Source organism: Saccopteryx leptura, chromosome 7, assembly GCF_036850995.1.
Source record: "Saccopteryx leptura isolate mSacLep1 chromosome 7, mSacLep1_pri_phased_curated, whole genome shotgun sequence".
Classification (NCBI taxonomy): domain Eukaryota; kingdom Metazoa; phylum Chordata; class Mammalia; order Chiroptera; family Emballonuridae; genus Saccopteryx; species Saccopteryx leptura.
Window position 1 is genome coordinate 110900216 of NC_089509.1, and position 14561 is coordinate 110914776.

Below are 14561 nucleotides of genomic sequence, written 5' to 3' on the forward strand. Positions count from 1 at the left end.
TTTTCCATTGCTAGAATTTGCAAGCTCTTTGGGGGGAAATATGAAAATCAGTACAACTAATAATGTAGGAAGATGTGGAAAGTCTTCCTCATTTCTCTCTCCAAACTTTTATCTCTTAATAAATCTTGGAGGCTCTAACTTGGAACACTAACTTGGAACAGTTGTGTTCAGTAGGTATGTACTTTAAGAAGATTGCAAGTGTCTAGTAAAGAAACTTGGTATTTTTGAAATGCAAAAGATTACTCAACTTTTCTAGGAATCCCTTTTTCATCAAAGAAAACCTATAAGTATGTCAGGTTTAGTTTTGACAAAAAATGTTTATTTTTCATTCTTTTTTATGTTTAATTTAAAATTTAATATTAATTTTTATAAAAAGGATACATGCAAATAAAAGGAAAGACTTGTAGCAAACAAAAGCAGCCGTCTGCCCCTCTCCCGTATTTTGTATTGCCAGAGACAGTGCTGTCGGACTCCTGTCTGGGTCCTCTTTCCATATTTACCCCCGTATTTCTGACATGCTTACAATGTACCGGTAATTAGTTTTTTGATACTTCAGTTTTAGCCTTTATCTCTTGACTTCCATTGTACAAGGAGGAATGTAAGGATGTGATTCTTAACATTTTTTTTACTCTCTCTACTGACACGTTGCTTCTTTCCCTTTGGTAAAATTCTATCACAATTAATGGTTAAATCATTATTAGTGTTTGCCTTATTGCGGCTGTACATATTTATGCACAGCTGTAGTGGAATATATTACTACTACATATATTTTTCTTCTTGTACAACCCTTTCCTCCCTGAAGTTTATAATTGCCTGGTTTTGTTTTCTGTGTATGTATCATTAATATGTTCCCAGATAAATTGTCTGTCTCTGAGGCATAAAATTTCTTTTCAGTATACTCTGACACATCAAGATTTGTTTTCTTTTTTGATAAATCTTTTCTGGGTACTTTGTCATTCTCTGGTGTGGAAGTGATGTTCTCTAGGCCTGCTATGCCGCTGTCATCCTAGGACTTTTCTTCTGCCTTCATTCTGGAAATTTCCTTAATGCCTGTCTGTGTCCCACTTTCTCTTCCCAGAACCCCCACATCTTCATTTGCCTTCTGATTAAATAATGGGAGATCATTTTCGAGAGCTTTATGACTGAGAATGTCTTATTCTGTTTGACCTCATTTTAACTTAGCAGTTTGTCTACATTCACAAGGGTGGAAATACTTTACCCTAGGAATTTTTAAGCCATTGCTTAGTTGTCTTCCAACTTTCAGTATTGCTGTTGAGAAGTCTGGTATTATTATTATTATTATTTTTAATTTTTCTGAAGTGAGAAGCGGGGAAGCAGAGAGACAGACTCCCACATGTGCCTGACCGGGATCCACCTGGCAAGCCCACCAGGGGGCAATGCTCTGCCCATCTGGCCATTGCTCTTTGCAACCGAAGCCATTCTAGCACCTGAGGTGGAGTCCATGGAGCCATCCTCAGTGCCCGGGCCAACTTTGTTCCACTGGAGCCTTGGCTGTGGGAGGGGAAGAGAAAGAGAGAGGGGAAGGTGAGGGGTGGAGAAGCAGATGGGCGCTTCTCCTGTGTGCCCTGACCGGGAATCGAACCCGGGACTTCCACACACCAGACCGATGCTCTTCCACTGAGCCAACCGGCCAGGGCCTGTGGTGGTATTCTTATAGCTGGGTCTTTATGCCCCATTTCCCCCTTCCTCTTTTGGAGTATACACACACGCTTGCGCGTGCGCGCGCACACACACACACACACACACATGAACGATCCTCTTATCTTTTTAAAAATCCTGTTGAACTTTTTATTGAATTATTTTGTATAGGTTTTTTGTTCAGGTTTGGAAACGCATGGTTTTTGTTTTATATTTATATTTATTGGGTTGGGGAATAAGTTCGTAGTGTTTTTACTGAAGACTTTTATTTAAACAAAAAACAATAATCATATCAATAAGTTAATCAATTATATATTCGCTGTTGCTGTTTACAACCTCTTCCCACCTCTCGACCAATTTGTTGATGCCGTTCTGCCAAAAATCGCCTGGTCTGGTGTCAAAGAAGTTGTTGAGCCAGTTTTTAAGGACCTCTTTGTTATCGAAGGTAACGCCCTTCATATGGTTTGACAGGGAGCGGAAAAGATGGTAATCGGTTGGTGCAAGGTCCGGAGAATACGGCGGATGCTGAAGGACCTCCCATTCGAGCTCTTGGAGTGCGGCTTTGACGACTTGTGCAACATGGGGCCTGGCGTTGTCGTGAAGGAGTATGGTTTGACCATGTCGATCAGGTCTTTTCAGTCGAATAGCCTCATTCACGTGGTGTAGCTGGGCAATGTAGAGCTCCTTGTTGACCGTGGCATTCTTTTCGAGCATTTCCCAGTTCTTCATCGAATTCAGAAGGCCTTCCGCTGCGGCACGTGTCATCGACGTCAAAGTCGCCATTTTTGAACTTTGCAAACCATTTCCGTGCTGTAGACTCGCCTATGACACCTTCTCCATACACGTCGCAAATGTCCCGGGCTGCTTCGGCAGCTTTTTGACCTCGATGAAAAGCAAAGAAGAGCAGGTGTCGAAAATGTTGATTTTTGCCTCCTGGGTATTCCATTTCTAAGCCTCAAAACTAATAAAAGATTAAATAACTCAAAAATAAAATTAACATAGTTTTGTAGAGCAGAGTTTTATCGAATGAATACTTACCGTTTGCCAAACAGCAAACAAATCGTTGTAAAATAAAAGAAAATATAAAAACGCTACGAACTTATTCCCCAACCCAATATTTATTTTTATATTTATTTCAGAGATGTTTTCTTCAATCTTCTTGTTGGGGGAAAGCCTGGCTACCACTCTTCCAGGACCATGTTGGGAGAGGGGACAGGAGGCAGAGAGTTTATTACTCAGTATGTGGAGTCTCAGATCAGGCCCTAGTTTTTAGCGTGCTACTAACAACAGTCCTCAGAACCACCTGAGTCCAGAGCCTATTTGGTTAAATCTCTCCAGATTAAATTTTCCTTCAGATGACTGCCCGAGGCCTGGTAGGGGTGGTCTTGTGGCTCTAGGGAGACTGGGGCCTGTTTGACCTTACATGACTCCCCCAGCCTTCAAGGGTTCTGTGGTGGGAGTCCGCCTCGAGCTGGCTTCTTTCCCTCTGCAGGAGCTTCCATTTGGGCTCTCTACTCTGTCAAGTCAGTTACTGCTGGTCTGTTCACGTTTTTGCTTCTAAATTTTGTTATTAGAGAACCATAATATGCTTTTGTGCTCCTCCCTTGTTCTGTGTCCTCTCTCTTTCTGGGTTGATGCCTTTTTATGCCTTTGCTGTCAGTTCAGTGGGGTTTGAAGAGATAGTGAAGACATTCTTGGGTTTCATCTGCTTTTAACTGGAATACCTTAATTAGTTTAAATTGTTACTTGAGTTATTTTCTAGATGCTTGTCCTGAGTGTTACAAGGAACTTATAGTGAAATATTTGTGACTTTCAAGAGAAAAACTCAAAATAACAGTTGTGTTTTACACTATAGTGTGTCTGTCTGTCTACTTTCAGTGCTTTGAAGTTGGGTTCTGGATCATATTAAATAACTAGTATTGGAATAGATCTAAATATCAAATTAACTTTACTACTTGTGCCAACATTAGCAACCCCATAAATTTCCACAGCCTGTTTCAATATTTTAACCAGCTTCTCCCTCAACAGGAGAAAAACAATTAATAAAACTAAGCTTTTTACTTATTCATCCAGCAGACACTGTTATTTGAGTTGAACAAATGGCTGTTAGCAAGGTTGTTTGAGGCAGAGTTGAGGAGCATACTGGTGGACATACGGAGTGAGGCACACCGTCTGGTCGCAGTCATACCTGGGTGGTGGTCCTTAAAACTAAGACTCCTGGGGAGCTGCGTAGGACTAAATTGTACTGCAGAAACATGTTGGACTCCACCAGTAGGTGACTTTGGAACTTCTTGAAACGAATTAACTGGCAACAGGCTTTCAAAATATCAAAACTGCTGTTATTAAATGAGTCATTATTTAATTTAATTAATTAATTTATTTTTGCCATAAACTGGAGGCTTAAAAAGTGTTTTTTAGGATCCAGAATGGGTGGTACTTCAATACTGGCACTGTAAAAATGATGTGGTGTACTTGATCAACACTTTTATTCAACAGTTATGACTAATGTCATTACAGTAAAGTGTTTTATAAACCTAAATTTGCATGACAGCTAGACTAGGCTTAATTAAAAAGGGAAGTGGCACCAGCTTCCAGGAATATACCTTAAAAATAACTAGATAAATAAAATTTCAGTTTTGGTTAGTTGAGAATTTTGTTCATTTAAATGATCAAATCTGATAGATGGAGATGTTCTGCTAATGAGAAAAAAATTATTTTGATTATTGTAAAAATTGTGGTTAATATAGTAGCATGGAGTCAGTACTATGGTATTTTATTTCTTAAGTTGCCATACATTAAAATTAACTTTTTCAGGGCACAGTTCTATGAATCTTGACATATATATATATATATATATACTATATAGTATATATAGTATATATATATATATATACGGGTTCGTGTAACCACCACCTCAGTCAGAACATGGAGCTGTTCTGCCACACCTCCAGACTCTCCTTAAATCTTGTCTTCCCTAATTGCTGGCAATTACTGACCTATTCTCCAACACTATCATCTTTGTTTTCTTTTCAAAAAATACTTTATTGAATTTATTGGGTTGATATTGGCTAACAATATTATACAGGTTTCAGGTGCAGTTCCACAATACATCATTTGTATATTGCATTGTGTATTCCCACCCCTGTTTCCTCTGGCAGCTGTCAGTCTCTTTTCCGTATCTACGAGTCTTGTTTTTTTGTTTGTTTGTTTGTTTGTTTTTTGTATTTTTCTGAAGCTGGAAACCGGGAGGCAGTCAGACAGACTCCCGCATGCGCCCGACCGGGATCCATCCACCAGGGGGCAATGCTCTGCCCATCCGAGGCGTTGCTCTGTTGCAACCAGAGCCATTCTAGCACCTGAGGGAGAGGCCACAGAGCCATCCTCAGCGCCTGGGCCATCTTTGCTCCAATGGAGCCTTGGCTGCAGGAGGGGAAGAGAGAGACAGAGAGAAAGGAGAGGGGGAGGGGTGGAGAAGCAGATGGGCGCTTCTCCTGTGTGCCCTGGCTGGGAATTGAACCTGGGACTCCCGCACGCCAGGCCGATGCTCTACCACTGAGCCAACCGGCCAGGGCCCGAGTCTGTTTCTGTTTTGTTTATTTTGTTCATTTGATTCCACATATAAATGAAATGACATGGTACTTGTCTTTCCCTGACTGGTTTATTTAACTTAACATAATAATTTCCAGGTTTATCTGTGCTGTCAGAAAAGGTAAGATTTCCTTCTGTTATACAGATGAATAGTATTCCATGTGTGACTGTACCACAGCTTCTTTATCTACTCATCTACTTATGGGTACTTGGCTGCTTCCAAATCTTGGCTATTGTATATAACGCTGTCATGAACATAGGGGTGCAGATATTCTTTCCAATTAGTGTTTTGCGTTTCTTCAGATATATTCCTGGAAGTGGAATTGCTGGTTTATAAAGTAGTTCCATTTTTAATTTTTTGAGATAACTCCATACTACTTTCCACAGTGACTGCACCAATCTGCATTCCTACCAACAGTGCACAAGGGTTCCCCTTTCTCCACATCCTCATCAACACTTGTTTGATGAGTTATTGATGATAGCCATTCTGACAGGGCATGAGGTGATATCTCATTGTGGTTTTAATTTGCAGTTCTCTAACGTTAGTGACGTTGAAGATCTTTTCATGTGTCTGTTGGCCATCTGTATGTCTTCTTTGGAGAAATGTCTTTTCAAGTCTTTTGCCCATTTCTTAGTTGGATTGTTAATTTGGTGTTGTTTTATCCTTGTAACTTATAAAACTTATCAGATGTATTGGCAAATATGTTCTCCCATTTAGTAGGTTTTCTTTTCATTTTTTGATGGTTTCCTTTGCTGTGCAAAAAATTTTTAGTTTCATGTAGCCCCATTTGTTTGTTTTTTCTTTTATTTCCCTTGCCCAAGGTGATGTATCAGAAAAAAATATTGCTATAAGAAATGTTTGAGATTTTACTGCCTATTTTTGAAAAATTTTTCTATTCATTTGAGAGAGAGAGAGAGGGAAGGGGGAGAAGAGAGAGAAGCATCAATTTGCTGTTCTATTTAGTTTTTCCACTTAGTTGTATATTCATTGATTGCTTCTCCTATATGCCCTGACTGGGGATTGATCCCATAACCTTGGTGTACTGGGATGATACTTTATTTATGGAGCCATGCGCCCCTGCCTGTGTTTTCTTCTGTGCTTGACTTTAGCCAAAAGGTAGAGAAGCAAGCCTACGTTTTCTTCTAGAATTTCTATGGTTTGAGCCTAACCTTTTAAGTCTTTAATCCAGTTTTAGTTTATTCTTGTGTATGATAGAAGGAGGTGATCCGGTTTCTTTTTCTTCTCTTTATTACTTTTTTGTATACACCTGTTCAATTTTTCCAACACCATTTATTAAATAGACTACTGTTACCTGATTGTATGTTCTTACCTCCTTAATTGACTGTAAATGTATGGATTTATTTCTGGGCTCTCTATTCTGTTCCATTGATCAATATGTCTTTTTACGCCAGTACCATGCTGTTTTGATTACTATGGTCCTGTAGTGTAGTCCGATACCAGGTAGTATGATTCCTCTGCCTTTGCTTTTCTTGCTCAAGATCACTTGCTATTTGGAGTCTTTTATGGTTCCATGTAAATTTTTGAAATACTTGTTCTAGTTCTGTGAAATAGGCCATTGATATCTTGACAGGAATTGCATTAAATCTATAGATAGTTTTGTGTAGTATGGAGATTTTAATTCTTCCTATCTATGAACATGGTATATGCTTCTTTTTTTTTTTTGTATCTTTCTTTAATTTCTTTCCTCAGTGTTTATTTTCTGAGTACAGGTATCTTACATCTTGGTTAAATTTATTCCTAGGTATTATATTCTTTTTGAAGCAATTGTGAATGAGATTGTGTTTTTAGTTTCTGTTTCTGATAATTCATTATTGGTATATAAAAATGCAACTGATTTCTGAATACTTACTTTGTATCTTCCTACTTTATTGAATTCATTAATCAGTTCTGGTAGTGTTTTGGTGGAATCATTAGCGTTCTCTATGTACAGTATGTCATCTTCAAATAATGTTGCATTTTTTTTATTTTTATTTTTTTTTAGAGAGGAGGGGGGAAGAGAGAGAGAGAGAGAGAGAGAGAGAAGGGGGAGGAGCAGGAAGCATCAACTCCCATATGTGCCTTGACCAGGCAAGCCAGGGTTTTGAACCGGCAACCTCAGTGTTTCCAGGTTGACGCTTTATCCACTGCGCCACCACAGGTTAGGCTCATCTTCAAATAATGACAGGCTCACTTCTTCCTTTCCTTTTATGTTCATTAGGGATGTGGCCTATAATTATTTTATTTTTATTTTTCCTAAGTGAGAAGCAGAGAGGCTGAGAGACAGACTCTTGCATGTGCCTCTACTGGGATCCACCCAGCAAGCCCCTTATGGGGCGATGCTCTGCCTATCTGGGGCTGTTGCTTGGCAACCAAGCTACTTTAGTGCCTGAGTCGAGGCAATAGAACCATACTCAGCACCCGGGGCCAACTTGCTCCATCTGAGCCATGGCTGTGAGAGTGGAAGAGAGAAATAGAGAGAAGGGAGATAGGGAGAGGTGGAGAAGCAGGTGATCACTTCTTCTGTTTGCCCTGATGGAGCATCAAACCCGGGACTTCCACAAGCCAGGTTGACTCTACTACTGAGCCAACTGGTCAGGGCAATTTTATTTTTTGTAGTGTCTTTATTTGGTTTTGGAATTAGGATAATTATGGCCTCGTGAAATGAATTTGGGAGTCTTCCCTTTTTTTGAATATTTTGGAAAAGTTTGAAACGTGTTCTTTGAATGTTGCGTTAATTTCACCTGTGAAACTATCTGGTCTAGAATTTTTTGTTAGGATTTATTATTATTATTATTATTATTATTATTACTATTGCTTCAGTTTCACCAGTTGTAATCTGTCTATTCAGATTCTCTGATTCTTTTGATTCAGTTTTGGAAGATTGCATGTTTCTAGGAACTTATCCCTTTTGTATTTCTTTGGTGTCAGTTACTTTTTCTGTTTCATTTCTGATTTTATTTATTTGGATCCTCTTTCATTTTTTCCTTGATGGTTCTGGTTAAAAGTTTGTCAATCTTGTTTAACTTTTCAAAGAACCAGTTCTTGGTTTCATTGATCTTTTGATTTTATTTTTTAAGATTTTTTCATTTATTTTTGCTCTGATCTTTATTATTTTCCTTCTACTCACCTTGGGCTTTGTTTTTCTTTTTCAAGTTCCCTTAAGTGTAAAATAAGGTTGTTTATTTGAGATTTTTCTTGTTTCTTGAGGAAGGCTTGTATTGCTATGAATTTCCCTTGTCTTTTCTCTCTCCTGACATGTCTGCACTACCCTTTAGGTCAGGGGTCCCCAAACTTTTTACACAGGGGGCCAGTTCACTGTCCCTCAGACTGTTGGAGGGCCGGAATATAAAAAAAACTATGAACAAATCCCTATGCACACTGCACATATCTTATTTTAAAGTAAAAAAACAAAATGGGAACAAATACAATATTTAAAATAAAGAACAAGTAAATTTAAATCAACAAACTGACCAGTATTTCAATGGGAACTATGCTCCTCTCACTGACCACCAATGAAAGAAGTGCTCCTTCTGGAAGTGCGGTGGGGGCCGGATAAATGGCCTCAGGGGGCCGCATGTGTAGTTTGGGGACCCCTGCTTTAGGTTATTTCTTTATGTCTTTTAATTCACTAATTCTTTCTATTGATGTGTTGAGTTCTTTAAGCTGATTTTTTGAATCTTTTATTTCCACATATATAATTTTTTATTTCTAGTAGTTTTGACTTTTAAATTTGCCTGGTTGTTTCAATAACTACATTTTTTTGTTCATTTTTACTTTATCTTTTATTTAATGTTTCCTTATCTATGTTTATTTTATATTTTTGTACTTGCTAATTCCAATATTTAAAGTCTTAGGGAGAGTTGGTATAAACCTTGTTTCTACTGATTAAAGCTCAGTGGTTTGTTTTGTTGTGTGATGATTTATATTACAACTTCACATAATTGTACTCCGTATTTCCAAATCATGATAGATTGAATTGGAAATGCATTTGTGTTGAGGATTTACATACGATTCTGGGATCTAAGGATACTACTAAATTGAAGCTACTTTAAGTTTAACAGAGATATTGTAGGTTCAGCTCTAATCTTGTCTTTGCTATTGTTGGTATTTGCCTTCTGAGCAACACTGCGTTTTGTGTATAACATTGGCCACTCTTCTGGTTTCACCTAAGTTTTTAATGGTTTTGTCTTTTTTTTCCTTTGGAGGGAATTAGAGATTTCCCTTGCTATGTAGAAAACCCAGCAGTACATTAACATCTTTTTTATCTGTAATTTATGGAATATCAATCATATTTTAGCAGAAGCGTCTTTTTCATAATATCTAATCTTACATGCAATAGGAAACAAATGATTGAAATTAAATATGCAAAGTGCCAGTGTAGGTCTTTTATGAATGTTAATTTCTTTTTGTTGTATTAATTTATATGTATAAGCATGTTCAATATCATATTTTTCATTCTTGGTTATTGTTTGTGGATACTCCTTAGTCTTTTCTAATTTAAATTTTAATATATGTTCTATAGAAATTTTAAACTTGTATATTTATTTTGTTATATATCATTTCATAGAAAGGTATGGGAAATTTTGAATTTTTATTGTGTATGAAGTGAATGCAGACCATATTTTGTATAAGATTAAACCTAGGTAGAATTTATTAAATATATCTCAGATGAAATCCAAAAGAATTACACTAGTTTTTTTTGGTTGGTAATTAACTTTTTTAGTGTGTTTGGAACAGTGATTCTTACTCGAGGGGTTTTGCCGGGCTCTTCTCACCCCCGTGGTTGCGGGGTGGGGGGCCTTGGCGATACCTGAGAAACATCTTTGCTGGTCTCTGCTGGGTTGGGGATGCTGCTGACCTTGGTTCCGTCTGGAGGCCAGGGATGCTGCTCTGCTACATCTTACCGTGTACAGGACAGCTCCTCCCATGCCCTCGGTAAAGAAATATCTGGCCCCAAATGTTAATATTCCCAAAGTTGTAAAGCCCTGAATGAGAGAAATAAAGCGATGATAAGGTGTTGATGCTGGTAGATATATTTGAGAAGAAAGGTTTTCCAGGTTTTTCAGAAAGAGGAAAAAGAAAGCCTTTAGGAAAACTGTATCTCCTTTCCTCATTTTTTCTTTAATTCTTTAGCAAAGGCATTCACATCCATAAAGCCAGGACTAAAAGTCCACAGTTTTTACTATTACTACTAGTCAATTGGACTTTTCATTATTTCTTATTTTGTTTGTCTATTATAGAATAGTACTAACAAACTGTGGAAAATTTGGGAGAAAAATATCACTTAATCCCATTATCTGATTGCAAGGAATGTTAATGTCTGGGGGTATTTCTTTGTCTGTTTTCCTTGCATATATTTTTTATATAGTTCTGAAAATGCTATATAATTTTCATCTTAAAAAGTTAAAACATAGCCTGACCAGGTGGTAGCGCAGTGGATAGAGCGTCAGACCGGGATGCGGAGGACCCAGGTTCGAGACCCCGAGGTTGCCAGTTTGAGCGTGGGCTCATCTGGATTGAGCAAAAAGCTCGCCAGCTTGGACCCAAGGTCGCTGGCTCAAGCAAGGGGTTACTTGGTCTGTTGAAGGCCCGCGGTCAAGGCACATATGAGAAAGCAATCAATGAACAACTAAGGTGTCGCAAAGAAAAACTGATGATTGATGCTTCTCATCCCTCTCTGTTCCTGTCTGTCCCTATCTGTCCCTCTCTCTGACTCTCTCTCTGTCCCTGTAAAAATAAAAAAAAATAAAAAATAAAAAAAAAAGTTAAAACATAAGTGTAAGTATTCATAATGTTATAGTTTTATCGTTACTTTTTAACCACTTCCCCTTTGATATCTAAATGTTTCTTTTGTCTTCTGATTATGAATTATGATTCCATCTTACTCATAGTTAGCTATGTTTCAGATTACTTTTAGAATAAGGCTGTTACTGGGTCAGAAGGCATGAATGAGGTTCTTGATATTAACTGGTAAATTCATCCTGCCATCAGTATATGACATTCCCATTTACGCTGCAAACTCACCAGTTTTCAAACTTTTATAAGCACATAATATAAACGTATGAAGCTTTTGGAGTCTGAAAGAAGAAAATGTTTGTATATCCTTGCATTGAGTGTATAATTCGTCTGCTTGAGTAAATGAGATATAAAAAACAATTAGGGAAATCAACATGAACACATATCATACTTCTTGAAGTTACTCAATTCATGTGATTAATGTGCCCTTGCAAAATTGCATCTACTCGTTTTATAAATCAAATCATCTTGTAAGTGCACTGAGAGCATTGAAAAGTACAGCATAGGAAATACAGTCAATAATAATTGTACTAACTATGTATTATGCTAGGTGGGTACTGTAAATATCAGGGGGATCACTTTCCAAATAGTATAGGATTGTCTAATTGCTATGCTGTACACCTGAAACTAATAAAAATAATATCGAACGTAAACTGGAACTGAAAAGAAAAAAATACAACCCTGTAATAAATTCTTGATAGGTGTGAAAAAAAATGTCTTTTCATACTTTGGTTATGAGTACCTTCTGGTTACATTTCTTTCATAAGTTTGAAATTTTACTTTTATATTTAGAAATTAAATTTAATGAGGTGACATTGATCAGTAAGTGTACATAGTTTTCAGGTAAATATTTCTGTAACATTGAAACTGTTGATTGTGTTGTGTACCCATCGCCCAAAGTCAAATCATCTTCTGTCACTGTATATTTGTCCCTCTCTACTCCCCACCCCCTTTCCTGGTAACCACTTCACTTACCTATATCCATGTATTTTTGCCTTTACATACCTTGCGTTTGGTCAAATTAATAAAATGTTCTTTATGGCCAAGATCCATAAGTTTAGTACCTATGTTTTCTTCTATGTAATTTAGTGTTTCAGATCTTAATTTTTGTGTATGGGACAAGGTTTAATCAAGTTTTGCTCTTTTGCATGTGACTTTCCAGTTTTACCAGGACCATGTATTGAAAAGGCTTTCGTTTCTTTATTGTGTGTTTTGGCTCCTTTGTCGAAGATTATTTGTCACATATATATGGTTTTATTTCTTGGCTCTTGATTTTGTTCCATTGGTTTGTATGTCTTTTTATTTTTCTGCCAATACCAGGCTGTTTTGATTATTATGACTAGTATAATTTGAAGTCAGGAGTGTGATACCTCTGGTTTCATTATTTTTTTCTCAGGATTGCTTTGGCTATTCAGGGTTTTATATGGTTCCATACAAATCTGATGATTTTTTTGTTCTCTTTCTTTTAAAAAAAAATGATACTGGATGGTGCAGTGGATAGAGTGTTGACCTGGGATGCCGAGGACCCAGGTTCAAAACCCTGAGGTCGCCAACTTGAGTGCGGGGTCATCGACTTGAGTGTGGGATCATACACATGAGCCCATGGTTACTGGCTTGAGCCCAAAAATCACTGGCTTGAAGTCCGAGGTGGCTGGCTTGAACCCAAGGTTTCTGGCTTGGGCAAGGAATCACTGGCTCAGCTCTAGCTCCTGGTCAAGGCACATATGGGAAAGCAATCAATGAACAACTGAGGTGCTGCAACTATTGAAAGTTTTTATCTCCCTTCCTGTCTGTCTGTCTCCCTTGCTTAAAAAATAAATAAATAAAATAATAAGTGATACTGAGATTTTAATGGGGATTACATTAAATTTATATATTGCTTTGGGTAACATGGGTATTTTAACTATATTGAGTTTTTTGATCCATGAACATGGAATATTTTTCCATTTCATTGTGTCTCTTTCAATTCCTTTCAATAATGGTTTGTAGTTTTCAGTGTATAGGTCTTTCACATCCTTTGTTAAATTTATTCCTATGTATTTTACTTTATATTTTTGTTGCAGTTGTAAAAGGAAAATAATCTAGAGTGTAAACTGTAATTGAAAAGAAAGAAAATAAAAGCCCAGTAATAAATTTTTGATAGGTGCAAAAAAAAATAACCTTTCATACTTTGGTTATGAGTACATTCTGTCTGCATTTGTTTCATAAATTTGAAATTGTGTTTACATATTTAAATACTGAATACCTTCTTTATGCATAAATAGACCCTGTGATATGGTAGAGACTTGAGATTTATGAGTGAATAAGCTATACATTGTACTGCTCTCAGGAGAGTACGTCTGTATAAATAACTTAAAAAGAGTCAAAGATTTCTCATCTAATGATTTGAGAAGTATAGGGTTATTCTTCTTTGCTCCAACATTTCTGTCCAAAACGTGTACCCTTGTACATGTTTGACATTTTCACATTAGAAGGTAATTTTTCCTTTTCTGTTTTTAAGAAGGTTACTGTGAGGGAGGTGGAAAGGCAAGGGATTGGCTGGGGTTGAGGAGGAGAGGTGTTAGGGAACACAGAGGACCAGGTGGCTAATTGAGAATGGAGGGAGTAGAGGAATTGGAGAGAACAGGAATAAGTTCTATCTTTAAAGCTTTCTCTAATTTGTTATTTCAAGTTGTATGGGTACTTGAAAGTAATCCATACTGTAGTTGTTTCTTCCTAGTTAAGGTTGAAGTTTTACTAGGATGAAGTTGCTGTGTTCTGTTTCTCCTACTGTGCAGTTTTTATTGCTGTTGTGTGACTTATCAAGAGCTAGAAGGAAATAATTTGTTAATTTAAAATTTAAACAAAACCTAACTTACGTAGAATTCTCCACTTTTAAATGTGAAACAGATAATGTGTAGCTTATCATAATTCAAAACATGATCTGAAAAGCGCCACCTCGCTGACAGAAGGGAAAGTGAGAAGCAGCAGGATATGAAGCTTGAGGAGCTTCTGTTAATTTTGAATCCTCCTTATTGTTTTGATTTAAAATAACATTACCCACCATATGTGAAGATTCAAAAATGTTTCCAAAAAAGGTTTGAAAGACTCGTGGTTTTGACAGCATTGTTCAATCTCAGCATGGATGATTGCAAGATGACTATAACAAATTCTGTAAAAATAATAATAATCTATTCTAGAACATGGATTCCAAGTGATACTTTTACTGGAGGATAACTCCAGAAGTAATTTTATGAAGTTTTGTATATATTACTTTGTATATTGAATCCTTCCTCTTCTGGGTGGATTAGTCACTTTGTGATATTTGGACAAAAGGTACATAGTTCTGACTCTCTCTGAGTGCATTTCTGTTCACTTTTCTGTCTGCATGATAAAACATCAAGAAACAGAGATAGTCTTCTTAAAGCCATCTGTACAAAAAAAGGCTTCAATGTTGTAAAGCAGTGGTCCCCAATCCCCGGGCCGTGGACCGGTACTGGTCCGTGGGCCATTTGGTACCGGTCCTCAGAGAAAGAAT

General features: G+C 37.2%; 1 protein-coding gene across 9 annotated transcripts in view; it reads left to right on the forward strand.

The window, feature by feature from the left end:
- Window positions 1-14561, forward strand: part of AGFG1 (ArfGAP with FG repeats 1) — an 80211-nt gene that overhangs the window by 6012 nt on the left and 59638 nt on the right. The window lies entirely within an intron of this gene.